General features: G+C 33.2%; 1 protein-coding gene across 2 annotated transcripts in view; it reads right to left on the bottom strand.

Annotated features, from left to right (window-relative positions):
• LOC129235192 (protein bunched, class 2/F/G isoform-like) overlaps positions 1-18,970 on the bottom strand; it is a 355,864-nt gene that overhangs the window by 258,436 nt on the left and 78,458 nt on the right. The window lies entirely within an intron of this gene.

The following is an 18,970-nucleotide window of genomic DNA, read 5'->3' on the forward strand; positions in this document are numbered from 1 at the left end:
TGTATGTGACTATCTATCTATCCATGTCATCGCTACTCCTGGTAAACGACAGAAAACTGAGCATTGAACCAAATATCGATAGATTCGTAATTTTCTTGGTGACAAGGTGTTGTAATTGTGTAACTTTAATGAGCAGAGATATTAACTATAAACATAATTTTTCGACTCTGAAATCTCCTTCTGAATCCCTGCTAGTTGACTTTCCCGTCAATGCATTCTAATTTTCCCCGTTGGGAAAGCGAAAGTGATTCGCACAAAGCAAGATCAAGCAGAAAGAGACGAATGTTTTTCCAGTGGTATATAACGAAGTGACACCAACCCGCCGAAGACGGCTAATCTAGCCACCATGGCGGCTAGTGAAATTACAACGTTCAACGTTTAAAAACGGTGCAGCACTATACAAATTTTTTGGAACTGTGAAACTAACGAACAGCAAGCAGCTCGAACTACTGTTTGTAGTCCTGACTACAAAACATCAATTCTTAGAAAAGCTAGTTCCGACATTTTCCGTAGATGTTGTATGCATGCATGGAAAAAAAATGGCACCCGGGTACCCCGTATTAGGAGGTGCGGCCATACATAGTAACTTTACCTTGCCTATATACAGGGTGTTCCGGTTTAACCTGCAAGACCTCTATTTAGTCCCAGTTGCATACTTCAAATAGCAAAAAATTTCAAAACCAGATGCAGAGTTATGATATTGAAATATTGAAACAAAATAAAAAACAAAGAAAAATGTCAAAAAATACAAAATTGATTTTTTATACGGGCCCTGGTCCCCTAACTTGTATTTAGGGAAATAATCTCCATTGAGAAATAATAAAAACACAAAAAGTTTGTCATTAGTACAATCAATGTTCACATCAATATGAAATGCAGCATTTTGTGACTTAAAAACCTCTTAACAATCGCCGTCAATAACACCTTTAGAGGGAAAATATAGTGGTAAACAAGGGTTTAAAATGATATGTGTGGGTAGAGTATTTTTTTTTTTAAATTGTTCGAGTTTTTGTAGTATGTTTTTGAGCATCATGGTACAACATTTGTATTTATGTTTGAATAGCAATGAAAAATATAAATACTTTGTTTTCTTACCTCGACAACCTGTCATTCTTCTGAAAGGCTATAAGTTCTAATCTCATATTCTGTTCGGTCCCTTAAGACTTTGAACTCGAATATCTCCTTGAGTTTTGGTCGCACAAATGACAAGTTTTTTGTGTTAGTACTATTTTTAAATGGAGATTATTTCCCTAAATATAAGTTAGGGGACTTACGGTCCGCATAAAAAATTTTAAATTTTATATTTTTTGGCTCTTTTTTTTTTCTTTTTTCAAACTTTCTACATTTTAAATCTGCATCTGACTTTGAACATTTTTGCAATTGGAAGTATGCATCTAGGACTAACGGTTGCGGAAATAGAGGTCTTACAGGTCAAACCGGAACACCCTGTATATATGTTGCTACAACTCCCTTATAGTGAGCAATGAAACCTTACTTTGTCTTAAGCCTATTTACTTTGTAACGATTGCTGAAAATATACAGTGGCTCCCAAAAGTGTTCGTACACTTTGAAATTTTTTAGTAAAACCAAAATAACTCGAAACTGAATTCGAATATGAAGTCGAATATTTTTTCACATCATTCCTATGTCATTCTAAATACAACCCATTGGTTTTTTTCAAAATATTGATGGATCTTTTTTTTTAAATGGGTCAGAAAACGAAGAGACAGAGAAGTAACACGTCACAAAAGTCATCATACACTCAAATATTTACGAATAAATTCATGATTAAAATTATCATATGCCATTTTATTAATATTTTTGCATTGTGTTGACACTTATAAGTCATTTGGCTTTAAATTTTTGTTTATTTATTCCTTAATATTGTGCTTATTACTGTAAGATGGCTGGTATTCGTAAAAAACCGCAAACACCATTCAAAATTTGAATTTTTTCCCCACAGTAGTGGTAAATTGGTTTGAAATGTCTCTAAATTAGTTAATTTATTTGTTTGTATAGTAAAGTGCTTGATAAAATGCTTTAAAGAAAGGAATCGGACCGAAAACAAGGTAAGAAAAGGTCAACCGGAAAAGTTGACAAAACGTGATCGGAGATTTAAAGTTAAAAAATTTATGAAAAATACACATTTGAGTGCTGTAAAAGTTTCTGAAGAGTTAAATGAAACATTTTACATTTAATTTTCACCTAAAATTGTTCGCCAAGTTCTCTGATTAGCTGGATTATATGGGACCTCTTCCCGCAGAAATTTTCTTGGTCGTGAAAAAAACAGAAAGCTTGCGCTTTTCGTCGCAAAATCAATTATAAATAAGCTAAAAACGTTTTAGAATCACGTCTTACTTACAGGTAAAAATTAATTCAACATTTTTGGTTGAATTGTTGTATAACTGTAAGTAGAAGAAAAAAGTAGGAACTTAATCTTAAGAACTTATTTGGATCAGTTAATCAGGACGGTGGAGGTGTTCTAGTGTGAGGGTGCATATCAGCATCAGGACTTGGTAGTTTGGAATTTTTTGATGAAATAATGAATCATTCTGTTCCTTTAAATATTTTAAAAACCAATTTGGAACTCTTAGCCAATAATTTGGTTATTGGTAACAACTTTGTTTTTTATCAAGATAACGATAAGAAGCACACGGTTTTCAACGTTTGCGTCTAGTGCCTCGAAAATTGTCCTAAAGTTTAAAAAATACTCCCTCAATCTCCAGATTTTAACTTAATGTAACGTACTTAGAGATATCTGGAGGCTAGATTACGAAAAAAGGGCTTTAAAATGAAAATAGAGCTAGAAACAGTAAAACTTAAAGTGTGGTTGAACACTTACTCAGAAATTACGCACAAAAAAGAAAGAAAAAGAATGAAATCTATTCCCAGACGTTTAAAAGGTCTTATGAATACTGTATGATATTCTACTAATTATTAACTTAATCAAAAGTTAGATTATTCAATAATATATAGACATTTTATAAAGTGTACGAAGACTTTTGTGATATAAAATTTCCGGCACTTTTTGGTTTTTGATTTTTTAAAAATTAAGTTTTAATATTTTTTAAAAACCTTTCATGTAGTTCTGTTGAAAATTGATCATAGATCTTATAATTAAATACCTATTCCGAAATATTAGTTCTAACCAATGGATTGGGGCCTATTTCGTTGAAAGTCGTAGGTGTACGAAGACTTTTGGAAGCCACTGTAGACTTTTTAAAACTTTAGAACATCATTGAAATCATTACAGTGATGGCTAAATTATTAGACTAAAGAGTTTTTTTGTTTTGTTTTTTGTACACTATTTGTACTAAAATACTATTTATTTTACTGTCAAAGTACATACTGTACACTGATTATTACGTTATTTTAGCATAATTTAATGTTTGCAGGTGGCAGCACTGTCTGCTTTGTTTATGTTCTCTGTTTACCTACATACATAAACTCAATCAGCTAAAACAGTTCACTAGTTCTTTTTATTAGTGTGTTCAGTTATATTTAAAGTTAGTTTTAGGTAATTAGTGAGTATGTGTATGTGAGTATATATAATAGTGAGTATAAACAATTTTTTACCTCCTTTTTTAAAAAGTTAAGAAATTGTGTAAACCTTGTGAAAAGTATGCCAAAAAGACTTAAAATGCTCATTAAGAACAAGGGAATGCATACTAAATATTAGATAATTATTTCACTGTTCGTTAATGTGTCTATAGTTATGTAATCAATAAAGAATTTGCTTTTAAAACAGTCTTAGTATAATAATTTGTCCAGCACTTGTAAGATATCTTTAATACTCTTCTATTACTGTAGATTCATATATTTCCTCACTAAACAAATGTTGGTACTCTTCCAGCTACATGAGCAACAACGGTAATGAGCATGGAATTTTAACGAAAAGCAGTCCCAATCAATATAAATGTTATTCTTTTTGATCAGCAAATTCTAGAAAAGTTGATTGGTTCAATTTTTTTGAACACCTGACTTCAGTCATTGATTTGGGAGACACTTTTATTCTTTTCCCAATAGTGCAAATGTTCTGAGAAAAAATGTGAAAGAACTACTTCTTTGCTCCTTTGGGTTTGTGCCCAAATCTATTTCTGACATTCATTCGATTACTTTGTGGGGAATAATGTTTACAGAAAATTGGATTTCAAAGAATAAAGGTTAAAGTTGCTGTTTACCTCACAAAACCGGACTAAGTTTATTTTAATGTTTTGAACAGCATTGGGATTATTCATTCTAATCTCCAATTTAAACAATGGATCTAATCTACTTAGAAACAGCAAGCCCCAATACCACTCTCAGAACTTTTTTCTTCATTGTTATTTTTCGCCATCTACATTTTCTCTCTGATATGCATTTGCTAATAAAGTAAAAAAGCGATATTGACGTACAATTTGCATAAAAATTATAGTTTTTCTAACTCAGAAGATATATCGCACCCAGCAAACGAAAGTGACCCAACTCGAAATCTTGGAAAAACGTACTAACTCGATTTAAGATCTAAATTTAATACTATTTCTTACCACAAAACTTGAGAAGTTAGTTTACATAACTGGTGCGTAGTTGCGCAAAAACGATATAATCAATAATGACATATCATTAAAATTTCATGATATTATAGAAGAAAAATTCTCGAACTTTAAGTAAGCATTATTAATTTTGGTAACAAAAACTAACCAATAAATATCACACCGTAAGGGTTTTCAGTGTATTGTAATGTTTAAGACTGCATCACTTAAAATTACTAATTGCGTAAAACCTTGATTTTCTTCGACGCTGTTTTTTTTTTTTGAGTTGTGTCACTTTTGTTGCCGGGATGCGATATGTTGTTTAGGAAAGTAGTTAGAAAGTTATGTTTGCACTTAAAATGTGTGTGTGTGTGTGTGTTGGTTAGAAAGTTATATTTGCACTTATAATTTTTTGGTTAGAAAGTCGTCTTTGCACTTATAATTTTGATTAGAAAGTTACATTTGCACGTATAATTTTAGCTAGAAAGTCGTCTTTGCACTTATAATTTTCATTAGAAAGTTACATTTGCACTTATAATTTTGGTTAGAAAGTTATATTTGCACTTATAATTGCGGTGATTATATCTACGCTATGTATCTAATTTTTTGGTTATCGTTTTTGCACTTATAATTTTGATTAGAAAATTACATTTGCACGCATAATTTTGGCTAGAAAGTTGTCTTTGGGGTCATTCCATAGAAATGTCAACCTCAACCTCAGAATTTTTTTTTCCACAAAGCCTTAATTGTGACCTATCATTTCATTCAGCATACTTTCTAGTACATAAATCCAATAACAGTTTGCAAAAATTTCATTCGGTGTTTTTCTTCTGGCTCAAAACGTGCGAGGTTGTAGAAAAGGCTTAGCATGTGCAAAAAACATGCGTCTACGTTTTCTTGTGTAATGTAAAAATTTTTGCAAATTTTTAAAAGAACTATGTTTATTCTAAATGAATAGATGTTGGTCCAATAAAATTGACTGTTCTTTTTGCATGCATTATAAGATAAGTCTTTTAATTAGTTTGGTTATTTCACTGAAAATATTTACGTTACGTTAGTCACAAAAATGTACTATTTTCTGCTTAAAAACTAAACCAGATGATTGAACCAAACAGCATTTTTTATTTTCTTACATATGTGTCATATCTACTTAAAAAGTGCAAAATATTCATTTTAGTATTAGTAAATGTAAAATAATTAGTGTGACTAACGTAACATTTGAGCTGAGACTAACGTAACGGTTTGCATGTGACTAACGTAACATTTTGAAAATGACTGCTAATATTTAAAATTTATTTAATTTAATGTAAATTTTCATGAACAATTTTGAATATGTAGGCATTCTATATTGATTAAAAAAATAAAGGGTGAAAAATACCAGTAATATTACATTGTAGACCTTCTGTTTACTTAGAAAAATACTTTTTTAAAGGTCTTTATAAAGATACTTCCAATTTAAAGAATTATTAAAAAAGAAAAAAAGTGAGTAAAGCAAAATGCACTCTGCTGAATGTGCATTCAACACAAGAATCCAAGCTTAAGAATTAAGATAATAGAAATACAGTCTTAACAAAGAAAAACGTCTCTATTTTTTAGAAAATACATCTCCATCTATTATTAAAATGAAGTAACGTCTGCTCATTGGAAAACATTTGAAGATGTTACATGATACAGTGACAATAAGCGCTGCTGTCATATATTTCAGAAAATGCAAGAATGATCATTTAGAAATTCAAACATTTGCGGTGATATCTGGAATTAAAATGCATTCTGATAAAACTTTCGAATATTTTTTTTCAATATTACATTTTAATTCAAAAGGATGCACAACACTATTCATTCGATGAATCTGTAAACCTTAAAAAATAATATGCCATTGAAAAGTACTACGGAGTTTCTTATAACGATAACTAGTAAGGTAGGTGCGGGTAATAAGGCCTACCTAAGGGAGATTTGGAATAAAATGGAAAGAAAAGGATCCGAATCAGCAAATTGCAAATTTAATTAAAGTACCATTCAATTACTACACGAAAATAACAGAAAACGGCCTTTCTTGCCGAAAACAAACATAAATTTAATTATTTAAAAAAACCTTGCAATTAGGCCTTATTATACTACGGTAGGGTAATAAGGCCTAATATTTTAACACTCGTAAATAATCAAAATAAGCTATTAACATTGATAATTGAGATCATTTGTAATATCCTTAAGCATTACTCATGCTGAAAATCTTCAAAATAACCAAAAAAAAAAATTAACAGCCGTCAGGGCACTCAAAAATATCTTCGTCATCGGCTGTAAACCGACGCATTGCTCATGATACCACCTGTTGCATTTTGAACAGGGCCTCATGTCAATCATTTTATCCTCCTCACAAACGTGACAGTGTCAATTAGCATCGGTTTTTTTTTTTTTCGTCTTTCTTTGAGCGTTGACGTCATTTTTTGCTTTTTTCTCTTTTCTATATTCTTCAAACAGTTCTTTGGTGACTTTAATTCCTCGATAATTAATAGATTTTCTTCTTAAAATTGATGTTTTTTCAGTATTTTTCACTGGAGTACGCACAAGCTCCTGAAATGCTTTTTTTTTTTTTCAGTTGAGCTAGTGTTGTCCTCTTCATCGTCCGAACTAGAACCGTAAACCATGCCGTACGTCGTTCCAGGAGGTTTGTTTGGGGTACTATTAATTATTCCATCTTGTGCTGTCGATGTGGAAGGCCTTGGGGTTATTGGCGTGAGGGAGGTGCGAGGTTGCAAATTTTTTTCTTGAAATTTGTCAGCTTCGAGAGCTGGAATTTCTGTTAATACAGACGGAGCAAAAGCTGTTTCTGAAATAGCCTGTGGATTCAATGGATACAAACCACTGGCTTTAAAGCCGCTTGTAATGTTACTATGTGTTATGCATTTAGACCAGACATTTGAAAGAATAACATTAAACCGTGCCTTGGTGAGCTTTTTGTGTGGGTTTTGTTCCATAAATGATAAAACTTCTGCATCCTAGTGGTGTTCAAATGATCGATAGACGGCTTTATCAAGGGGTTGGAGTTCATGAGTGGTGTTTGAAGGTAAACAGTATAATGATATATCGAGAGAATCGGCGACTTCAACGATTGTTAAGTCTAGGTGACAAGCCGCTCCATCAAATATTAAAAGGGACTTTCCTGCACTTTTAAATCTAGATAGGTGCTTTAGAAATTCTGTTAAAAGTTCATTAGTCATATAACCCTTTGTAGATTTTTCTACCAAAGAACCCGGTGGCAAATTGTCATATAATTCTGCCTTCAACCGTTGCCTTTAAATATTATCATTGGTGGTATAGCAGTACCAAGTGCATTTACACATCCAGCTATTGTGACACTTTCGGCGTGTTCCGAAGACTGTAAAGGCGCTCTTTTAGTCCCCTTCTTTGCCAAAACAGTCTGCTGGTGGTGAGTTGTGAGACGGCAGCCTTTCTCATCCATGTTGTATATTCTTTCAGGATGACTTCTCAAGTCCAGATTATCATAAATTTCATTCAGTCTGTTAAAGTGATCATTAACGATGAATTTGTTTGGCTTTTGAGCTCTGACCGGATTCATAAATTGAGTTTTTCGTCTAATATTTCCGGGTGTCTTTTCATAAATGCTTTAAATCAATCTTTACCAGCAACTTTAGCAAGTTTATTAAAATTATGCTTTATGTTATTAAGCTCACAAAATTTATAAACCAAGCGTCGGAGAATACGTGGTGTCACAGGCAACCCTACTTCAGCAAACCTCAAAATTCTGATGACAAGATCAGCTTCCTGGTCATCAGTGAGAATAGATTTTCTACCAAGTGTTTTTTTCAAACTTCTGGTATGGAGATGATTTCTAATGGTTCTCCTGGGAACATTATACCTCACAGTTGCTTTATATGAGCTCAGCATAGCTCTTCTTACTGCTTGGATAGCCGACACTAAGTCAATATTAGACCACAGTGCTCGTTTGGGAGGCATCGTGATGTAGGCACTAAAATAAGAATGAACCAAGTCGTAAACAGCCGCAATTACTGATAAACACTCATACCATGTTGAGAAAGGTTCAAAATAAGATGCACAGCTGAAAAACTACGCTACAAAAAAAGGAGTATAATAAGGCCTACGGTCAACTTTCGTAGGCCTTATTAGCCGCTGACGTCAAATTTAAAAAAATACAAAAAAGTACAATAATTCGATCATATTATTTCACTCAGACATGAAATATCGATAGAAGCATTCAAGACAGATAACTGTAGCGCAAAACTATGCATAAAAGTATGATATTACAAAAATTACTTACATTTCAATCTGACGATTTTTTATTATTCGTGTCTTACAAGCGTTCCTTGAAAATGAATCTGGGCTCGCTGGTCAAAACAACTGAGTATGGCGTTGTGACCAGTTTGAGGAGCCATCTGGGAGTGTAAACTATCTACGATAGCGTTTTTGAACGGCTACAACCATTTTAAATTATATTTTCGCTGTTTAGGCCTTATTACCCGACAGGCCTTAATACCCGCACCTACCTTATATCAGCAGAATACTAGAATTCAGTGAAACTACCAACTTGCAAAAAGTTAATTTTTTAAAAGAGAGATATTTAGGATTTAATTAGACCAAGAATGGTGTTATTCAGTTTGTAAAAGCAGTTTTTTTTATTTGTTTTTTTTTTTCGCACATTCAAATTGAGTTAATTGAACTGAATCCTTCCATTCAATTTCTTACACTAATATAGAAAAAAAAGTAAAGAAAAAAACCATAATACAACACAAAGAAGGTTCTTAAAAAGTGTACAAGAAATATAAGAGCAAGAAATTAATTATAAAAAGTTTTTTATATGCATTCATTGCTTGTTATTCGATGGTTACGTTAGTCACGTTACGTTAGTCACAGACAGTTTTTCGGAAAAGTACCATTTAGGGCCAAAAAAGATTCGTCTGTAACAAATCTGTAGTACGATTTTAAAAATAGATAGTTTACCTCTTACAAATATATCCTCCAACTTTAAATGTCTGCATAAGTTTCAGAAAAATTTAGCTCGTAACATAAGCATTGTTTCTCAGGGTTGCAAAAATGTTACGTTAGTCACGATGCCTTTTTTTGTGAAAAAATGACTGCTAGCGTTTATTTTGCTTCAAATTCTTGGTAGAAATAAAAAAGTCACCTTGTAAATTTTAGATCTGCATATTAAACCAAAACACATTTATTTTTACTCCCGGTGTAAGTAAAAGGACTTTGAAAATCAGCTGCGAATGTTACGTTAGTCACTATGGAATGACCCTTTGCACTTATAATTTTCATTAGAAAGTTACATTTGCACTTATAATTTTGGTTAGAAAGTTATATCTGCACTTATAATTTTGGTGATTAATTCTACGCTATGTATCTCAAGAAATAGATCCATTGCATCTACCAACGCGAAACGTTCTTAGGCTCCATAAAGGAATTTTTGAGGAAAAATATTTCTCCATTCCTCTTCGATTGCATAAAAACCTAAAAACCGCTGGAAGTTGAAGAAGGAACTTATAGCATCAAAAGAATGTGCTGAAAATCAGTGACAAATGAGGGTGGGGGGTCAGCCAGAAAACAGTCGCTAACAGTGCTTATAATTCTACAAAGTTTATCCTGACAGATTTACATGAAAGTAATGCCAATGCCAGACGCGGGCGCTGATTGTCAAAATACAGGCCCTTCATTCAAGGGGGGGGGGGGGCTGTAGGTGGCAAATGGCTCTTCCCCTGGCTTTAAGAAATTAATATATTGACATATAAGCGGGTATGGTTTTAGTTGTTTTAGGTATAATTTACATCGAGTATTTAAACCGCTCTGAAAAAAAATTTGAAATGACGGGCCTGCCTAAATAGAATTATGTATGTAAAAAAAGAAACTCCACATTATTTTTTTAAACTTTAATTCACTGCGAAAAGATTTAGCTTGTATTCGCTGTTTCTGTCCGTTTCCTTGAACGATTTAATTTGTTTCGTCATTCCTTTTAATGCACCTCCGTCATCAGCTACTAACCTGTACAGAAACTTTTTTACCTTGTCAATGATCGTACCGTAAAAGCAGTTTTACAGACACAATCACAAGAATCTTTTTTTTTTCTTTTTAAGAAAGGTTTTTAAGAACTTACAAAACATGTTTTTTAAATGATGTATTGAATCCATTGAATTTTCATGAACTTGATTTTTTTCCAATATATAATGTCTTGCTCTTTGCATTTTTTAAAAATAAGATTCATAAGACCGGAAGAAAATCGTTTGTGAAATCCAAAGTAATTTACGGTAGCTAGACAGTGGAGCCAAATGTAACAACATTTATATGACTTGTGAAGCTGAAACTGCTTATCGAAAGCTAAGCCTTTAACGATTACACCAGATAACCAATCGGTTTTTTGTGACCAGCATTTAAGGCTGGCGGTCTTAAGAAACTGAGCGATGATTGCCATTCTTTTCCAATAACACCTTCGCTGAACAATCAGGACCACGGTTTCGAGTCAAGCTACATTAAACCAAACTGGTTCGAATCAAGTGCCAAACAAATATTGGTACAAGGTTTGTTCTAACTTTATTTACTTAGTTTTTACCTACAAAAAACTGTAATTTTATACAGTGGTCATTTGTGTTCTAATTGAATATTATACTTTATCCTATCCTGATATATATATATATTTCTTCTGTGTGGACGTTTGTCACCATAAGGTTTTTAAACGGCTGGACCGATTTTGATCAAATTTTTTGTGTGTAATTAAGTTGTGGCGAGCATGGTTTCGAAGCGCGATGGATCGAATCGTAAACGTTTTTGTCAATTAATTAATTAATTTAAACATTGGATGGTTATATTTCCCAAATGATTAATAATTATTTTAACCTATTGTTGAGCGAGAACTGAAAAAAAAATTAACCGGTTACCAAAGGACAATAAGAAAGCCAATTTTGCTTTTTGTAATGAAATTTTCTACTGTGATACGTCAATTAAGAATAGATAAAACGTAGAGAGAGAGAGAGAGAGAGAGAGAGAGTGAAGCCTTAATTTCTTGAAAGCAACGATTTTAGTTCCCGTGATATACTATTTTAAAGTTAAGTACTGTAAGCATAGACTAATAATAATACAGTAAAACCTGTAAAGTTGACCACCCTTGTAAGTTGACCACCTGCCTATGTTGACCGCTTTTATCGGGAACGGAATTAGTCCTATCTTATATAATGAAGGAAAACCTCTGTAACTTGACCACCTCTCTATCTTGACCACCAATGTACACCAAATTTGGTTTGGAGTATTGTAAAAAACCCTTTGTAAGTTGACCACTTGGTTTATTTTTAAAATCGTAATCAAGAAAATTATTTTATTTTGTTTTATTTTTATTATTTTTAAAGCTTTCCCTGAATAATTTTAATGCTTTGGTGCAGGATTGCTAACTGCTCCGCTAAAATAGCTTAACTCCGCAGCTCCGCAAAAAAGTTATCTTGCTCCGCATTTCCCGGTCGAACGTTTTCAAGCATGACATAGTGTTTAAAGTTGTTTTTCTTTTGTTCTTTTTAAGATAGTCTTTTGTATTCTGTTCAATGAAAACAGTCGTCAGTAGAAAAGTACTTAGTCTTTTCTTCCACTTGCAATATTTTGTGGCAGCACTGGAATTGTGCTTAAGATTCAAGTTATTTATTTCTGGTGCAAGGGATTAAGAGATAGAACATTTTCATTTTCAACAGCCTTCATGAACTAGGAGATTCCAGCTTGTTGCTTTTTGTGTTATAAGTTTTACATAAAATGGCTTCAAAAAGAAAGTTAGTTGAACTTGAGGTTGATAAAAAGTATGAAATATTAAAATTAATTGAAAAGGGGGAAAGCAAGAAAAAATTAGCTGACACATATAGAATTTTTAAAACTATAGTGTCTAATTTAATAAAAAACAAAAATATTTGAATAGCATTTTAACTATTGTTTCAAAGTAATGTTAAACAATGAAAGTGAGTTGAACAGAAAGAGTAAGTGTGAATTTGTCAAAAAAATGAATACATGATGCAAGAAATGACAAAAAAAAAAAAAAAAAATCAGTACCACCCTTTATAAGTTGACCACCTGTCTAAGTTGACAACCAAAGTACTGCACCGCAAGTGGTCAACTTACACAGGTTTCACTGTAAAAAGATTGTTAGTATATTACTGGAAGAAATCGGGTTTCTTTCACTAACCAAAAGTACCGTGCCTAGCAACATTTGTTTCTCGGCTCACAAATCCATCCGAGTTTTGGCACCAATGGCACGAATACTTTAAGGATTATCAAACTAATCAGTACATTATAAAAGGAAAAGGCGGTGGAGTTGAAATACGAAACAAATTGTATTTTCGTCCAGATAAATTACAACAGGATAGTTCTGTACACAAAAGCTCAGTGAAGTGGAAGATTTTTATCTTTGGAGGAAAGAACAAATTAGGCACTGTATGAATACCATTCAAGTACGCAAGGAAAGATAGTGAGACAAATGCTCAGCGAGAGAGCGGGATTTAAAAGTGTTCGTTCAAAAGATCGTACCGCTAATTGGTCGGAGTTCGCTTTGCTCACTGATCGGCTGGATTACGTAACGGGGTGGCTTGGCGACTTTGGCCATAAACAATAGAGTTGCGGGATTATTTGATTGCATATTAAAGCTATTGTTAATGTAATTTATTGTATTTTTTATTTATTTGGCTAAATATTTTAAATTGTAAAGAATTGTTTTTTTGATTTTTGATGAGTGTTTAGTCATGTTAGTTGAAGAATGTTTATTTTACAGCGGGGGAGGGGGGGAGTAGTTTTCGCTTATTCAGGAACTGTTTTTACCTTTATCATTTTCTAAAGGATATCGATTGTTTTATTCTTTTTCATATGGGGGACGTTGCAGCGGGATTAGCCGTTTGTTTTAGATAGGTAGTTAGTTTTTTACAATAAATATCTCAGGACGAATTTTATCCTTTGAGTATGGATGAAGGAACAATAAATCAAGTTGTTATAAATGTACGCATTCTGACACCAAGCAGCTTAAAACATTTTCTTTTTACTAATTTTTTTCAACAAAAAGGTTCGAACACTTGATAGTTAATTGAAATTTTTCAACTTTTCAATTTACAAAGCTTGAACAGAACAACGTCTGCCGGGTCCTCTAGTTTTTCCTATGATGTTGAAATTTACCTAATGAAACACAGTGCAAGAATATAACAAGTTTGCTACTAACTGGAAAAACCTCTATGCTTGGAATTAATTAAAACGTAACGAATAACATATTTGAGAGAATGATTTTGATATCTTTTTAATGATAACTAACAGGATTTTTTTTATACGTTAACAGACGCGTTTCGTTTTAAATAATTATTTATATTAGCCGTTGAAAAAACATTATTGAACAGGGGCTACTAAACTTTTCTGATTCTCGGCACCCTTTGTAGAATTAGAATTTTCTTACGGCACCCTAGCCTATATCTCTATTTCATTGTATATAAGTGTATCGAAATCATGGGCTCTTAGCAACACCCTCGTCTCTTTTTGCGGAACCCTGGGCTGCCATGGCACCCACTTTGGGAGCCCCTGGTATAGGAAAAATTTAGAGACGAAGCTTAGTGACTATTAGTGAAGTTAAATCGCTGTTGGTTCATGAAAAGTAACAGCTAAAAATAATCTAAATAGAATAAATATTTTATTAAAAAGATTTCACACAATAATTAATAGAGATAACATTGTGGGTACCAGTAATAGAAGCTTTTTAAAGATCGTGGAATAAATTTATAAATATAATGTTGGTATTTTGATTTATCAACAAATGGTTTGAATTTAGAAATAGCAACAATCCGTGAATTGGTTCATAATTACCCCACTAGAAACCGTGAAAACATTATACCTATTAATGCAAAAACAAATCTATTGTTTAATGGCATTAACTCCTACTGACCAACATTGTGGAACACCTTACCCAATTGTTTAAAAACCATTAATAATCGAAATTTGTTTAAGAATAGGCTAAAAAAATTTATACTCAATTCTACTGCAGTCAATTAAGGATAAAGTAGCATATTCGTAATAGTATACCTCGGTTCCGTTATAAAATTAGACAAACTTAATTGCATTACTTGTGTTGTGTTTATGTGTTCTTTGTATGATTATGAATTCAGTTGTTGTTAATTTATCATATGTTATAAACTGGCTCTAAATTAAGCTCTTTTCTGAGTGGTGGGAGCTAGTCAGGCTATTGTATAGCCTTGACTCCCATCTACTCAATCAGGGATTTTCAAATAGACAGGGAGAAATATATTTCTGTTTGTAATTTCTTTTTTTTTTCTTTTCTTTCATATGTGAAATGCATATTTGTAAAAAAATATATATTTCCCTGATTGAAATAAATGAATTGAAATTGAAAGTTGACTCCTTTTGTCGTAGATGGAGTTCTAATCTAAAGTGTACTTTTATGATTTTTTAACTCTTAAAGTGATCGAATGAAAACTGACAAATATAAGGAAGGTCACTTGGCGATATTCCTACAATATTGAATACTTAGAGTGAAATTTATATTTTTTGCATTTAAACTTCTTTCCTTGGAAGCGAGTACCCAATATGTCTCTTTATTGAAGCAGATCCGAATACATGCTGTGAAGTTGAAACGCCTTATCTTAAAGGATCAAAGTTTTCCTTTCATAATGCATACAATATGTCGCAATGGTTATCTAGTAAGGAGACAAAACAAATAAATAACTATTTAGTAGATATTCTTCTCAGAAAACGATGGCAAATTCTGTGACAAATCGGATGACTTGTCGCTATCTGCCAAGCGTAAAATTGTCAAGATCAGAAGAAAGACTGGTCTTGAGTCAAAGTGAGAGATAACATTATTTTTGATCACAAGCATGAATGGACATTATTAAGCATTGATATTTGCTAATTATGTTCCTGAGCCAATGTGTTAGAGTGGTTTCAAATGTCCAAATTTTTCAAGGCAAGAAGCATTTAATATTTTTAATTATTTTTATTCTGCAATTTACCGATTTTTTTAAATTTTTTTTTTTGCCTTTTTTATATCATAATTTAATGAGGCCTAATGTATACATTAATGTGCGAAAGCAGTCTCGACCAATCATAACTCATTGTTTACTTTGAGAAGAGCAATACAGTCGACTCCCACTACAACGCGATTCGACTTACGCGAAAGGGCTATAACGCGAATTTTTCACGAGCAACGAATTTTAGAGCTAACGCGAATTCCTCGTCGACAATACGAATTTTTTGGAAGCTTACCGGCTTTGTTATTGGCTACTAAATATTGATTTCGTGAAGTGTTATTATTTCTCTTTACCATCACTGACAGCGAAAGTTCTCACACTAAACTAGTCTACGCATCGCATTGTTAGTGCATCAAATAACCACTCAGCTTCTTTCATTTATTTATTTTTTTTTCTAATTATTAAAGTTGATGAAATATAATGATACCTTTTAGTGCGCTGTTTCATCCAAAGTTTGAAAATGGGAGGAAAAAGAAAGTTTCTGCCCTTTTGGCAGAAACTTTGGGGGAGGGGATCAAGATTCTAGATAGGTTTGAACTACAAAACGTCGACGGTAGCACAACAATAAGTATGAGTGAATCTTCTAGACGTAGGGTAACATCCCCAGTAATTGGCACGGCACCAGTAATTGGCACTTCCAATAAAAATGTCCTAAAAAAGACTCGGATCCAATTTTTTTTAAAAAGAAGGCTATATACCAACTGAATGTACATTAATTTTAAAGATTATAACTTCAATTCATGTTACTAAATGACAGCAGTTCGTAGGAAAGAGAAACAATTGTGGCTTGTGTCAAATCAGCCATTTTTGTTGCAAAAGCTTCTTTTCTGGCTTAAAGGAAGCATGCACATAAATCCGTTAAAATCTGACTTAAAATATATTTTAAATCTTCGTTGTCAAAAGTTTTGTTTAGTTGAAAGGTGTTACTTTAATTGTGTAGAAGTATATTTTCGTCCCTATTTGGAATTTTAAAATAATGATGGGTGCCATTTACTGGTGCTTCAATTTTGCTAGTCCCCAGTAATTGGCATGTGTGCCAAGTACTGTGGAAATAGCGTCATTTCCGCGATAAAGCTGAGTGAGGTGTCATTATCATCAGTTTTTTGCGTAGATTACGAATATGATAAAGCGGAAATTGAAATCGATAGCTTTTGTACAGTAATTGTCAAAAAAAACGCATCAAAATCATCAATTTTTGAAGTTGCGGCTTTTTGTCAATTGGAGTGACTTTCACCAGAAAAAAAAAACCCGAATGAAAGTTAGTCAGTAATTAATTTTATACTGGGGGTTCCGTCCTTTGCTCGATTCGCTCGTTAACCCCTATTCGCCACCAACGGTATCTCAATGCCGCCTGCAGCGGGTGTTTTTTCAGGAGAAAGAAAACCGACTTGTTGCATTTGATAAATAAAAAAGAGGAAAACTTATGCAAAAAAGTATGTTATATGAGTTTTTAACTATACTTTGGGCAAACCTAACTTGGTAGAATTCGTAAAATCAAAACTGTAAACCGAAGGATGAAACAGCATTAATTTCAATATCTTTTCCATGGAACATTCCAAATTTATGTTTTTATTTCTCTAAAATACTTTTCCAGCATGAAGAAGAGTGATTTAGCATTAATTTGTATAAAACTAGTGGTACCCGCACGGCTTTGCCCGTAATAGAAAAATTAAAAGGTCTTTTGGTTCGCCTGTGTGGCGAATTTTCTCTCCAATTGGCTTGTACCCATGTTACGGTTCCACGCAGGGCTGTAGGGGAGGGCGAGCGGGACAATCGCCCCGGGCGCCACGAAATGAGGGGGCGCCGCAAGGCGCCCCTCGTTTTGTCGGAGCACGACGACATTAACACGAAAACGACAATTTCACGAGGGGAGCCTTGCGGCGCCCCCTCATTTCGTGTATCATAGATAAACAATCATAGACACACAAAATAAAGAATTATTGCAATGATTCTCTATTTTTTCCTAGGGCCCAAAAATATTCCTCTCTCTTAAGTCTCCAAGACATTCGTTTCCTTTGTATCATTGAAGCAGATACAATTTCTGAGAGTTTAACTATTTAGAATCAATCAAAAGGCACTTCTCCTTTGTCTAGTTCTCACCAAATTTGCTTGAATTCTGCTCCTGCGTGCAGTGACGTAACCATAAAAAAGTTTTAAGGGAGTACATTCAAGAAACAAAAAGAATTTTCTTTTTGATCGGATATGAAAAAAGTCAAAAGCTGTTCGGTCAAAAATTTAAACTTTTAGTTTTAAAAACGCAATTTCAGCCTTAAAAACGCGATTGTAGGCCATGTTTATTCACGTTACGTTAAAGGAGGGAGCTTAGAGGCTCTTTCCGATTGACTATTTCTTTGAATACTCGTTCCTTCCTTCTCCCCCTGTGAGTTTTCGAAATTGAAGTTTCATAAACGCAATTTTAGACTAACTTTGAAGATTTTATGGATAAGAGGAACTTTAGCATTTTCTAGGAAAATTGTTCAAAATAATGGTTCAAAAAATTTAAGCAGTGTTTTACATTCAAGGGCTATTCAACTTAAATTTTTTGTAAGTATCGTTTAAAAAACCCATTGCTTGTGATATTAAAAAAAGGCGACATGAGGACATTTGCACGAATATTTTCTTTAACTCAAGTCTTAAAATGCAATTTGTAAGGCCATATTTTGTAATATTAGGGCAGTAGATTTTTCGAAATTAGAGCTCCAGAAACGATATTCTGAGCGATTTTCGATGTTGTTCAGTATTTGTGGGTTTCTCCCTAAAACTTATAAGTATTTTATGCAAAAGAATAACATCTTTGTTTATAACATATATGAAAGCTGGTATTAAGTTGGTACAAGTAAAAACAAAGGAGGGGGGGGGGGAACGCCAGGAAACTTTCGCCCCGGGTACCGTCAGCTCTTCGGACGGCCCTGGTTCCACGTTATGATAATTTCGTAATTTACTCGTCCATCTTATGATAATTTTGTTCTTAAAATTGGAAAAGGAAAAGAACTTCATCGAATTTTCGAAAAATCGCTTCGAAGTGCACACCCCCATGCTACAAACTAATTTTGTGCCAAATTTCATGTAAAATCGGTCGAACGGTCTAGGCGCTATGCGCGTCACAGAGATACTGACAGACAGACAGAAATCCGGACAGAGGGAGATCCAGACAGAGAAACTTCCAGGTTTATTATTAGTAAAGATAAAGAAGAAGAAAGATAAACACATTCTTCCTCATATTATCAAATTTATATGAAAAATGGGCTGAAAATTGGAATAGAAAAAGAACAAAATCGATTGTTCGAAAAATCGCTTCGAGGTGCACACCCTCATGCTACAAACTAACTTTGTGCCAAATTTCATGAAAATCGGCCGAACGGTCTATGCGCGTCACAGTGATCCTGACAGACAGAGATCCCGACAGAGAAACTTCCAGGTTTATTATTAGTAAAGATA

The sequence above is a fragment of the Uloborus diversus genome, chromosome 2 (genome assembly GCF_026930045.1).
Source record: "Uloborus diversus isolate 005 chromosome 2, Udiv.v.3.1, whole genome shotgun sequence".
NCBI classification, from domain to species: domain Eukaryota; kingdom Metazoa; phylum Arthropoda; class Arachnida; order Araneae; family Uloboridae; genus Uloborus; species Uloborus diversus.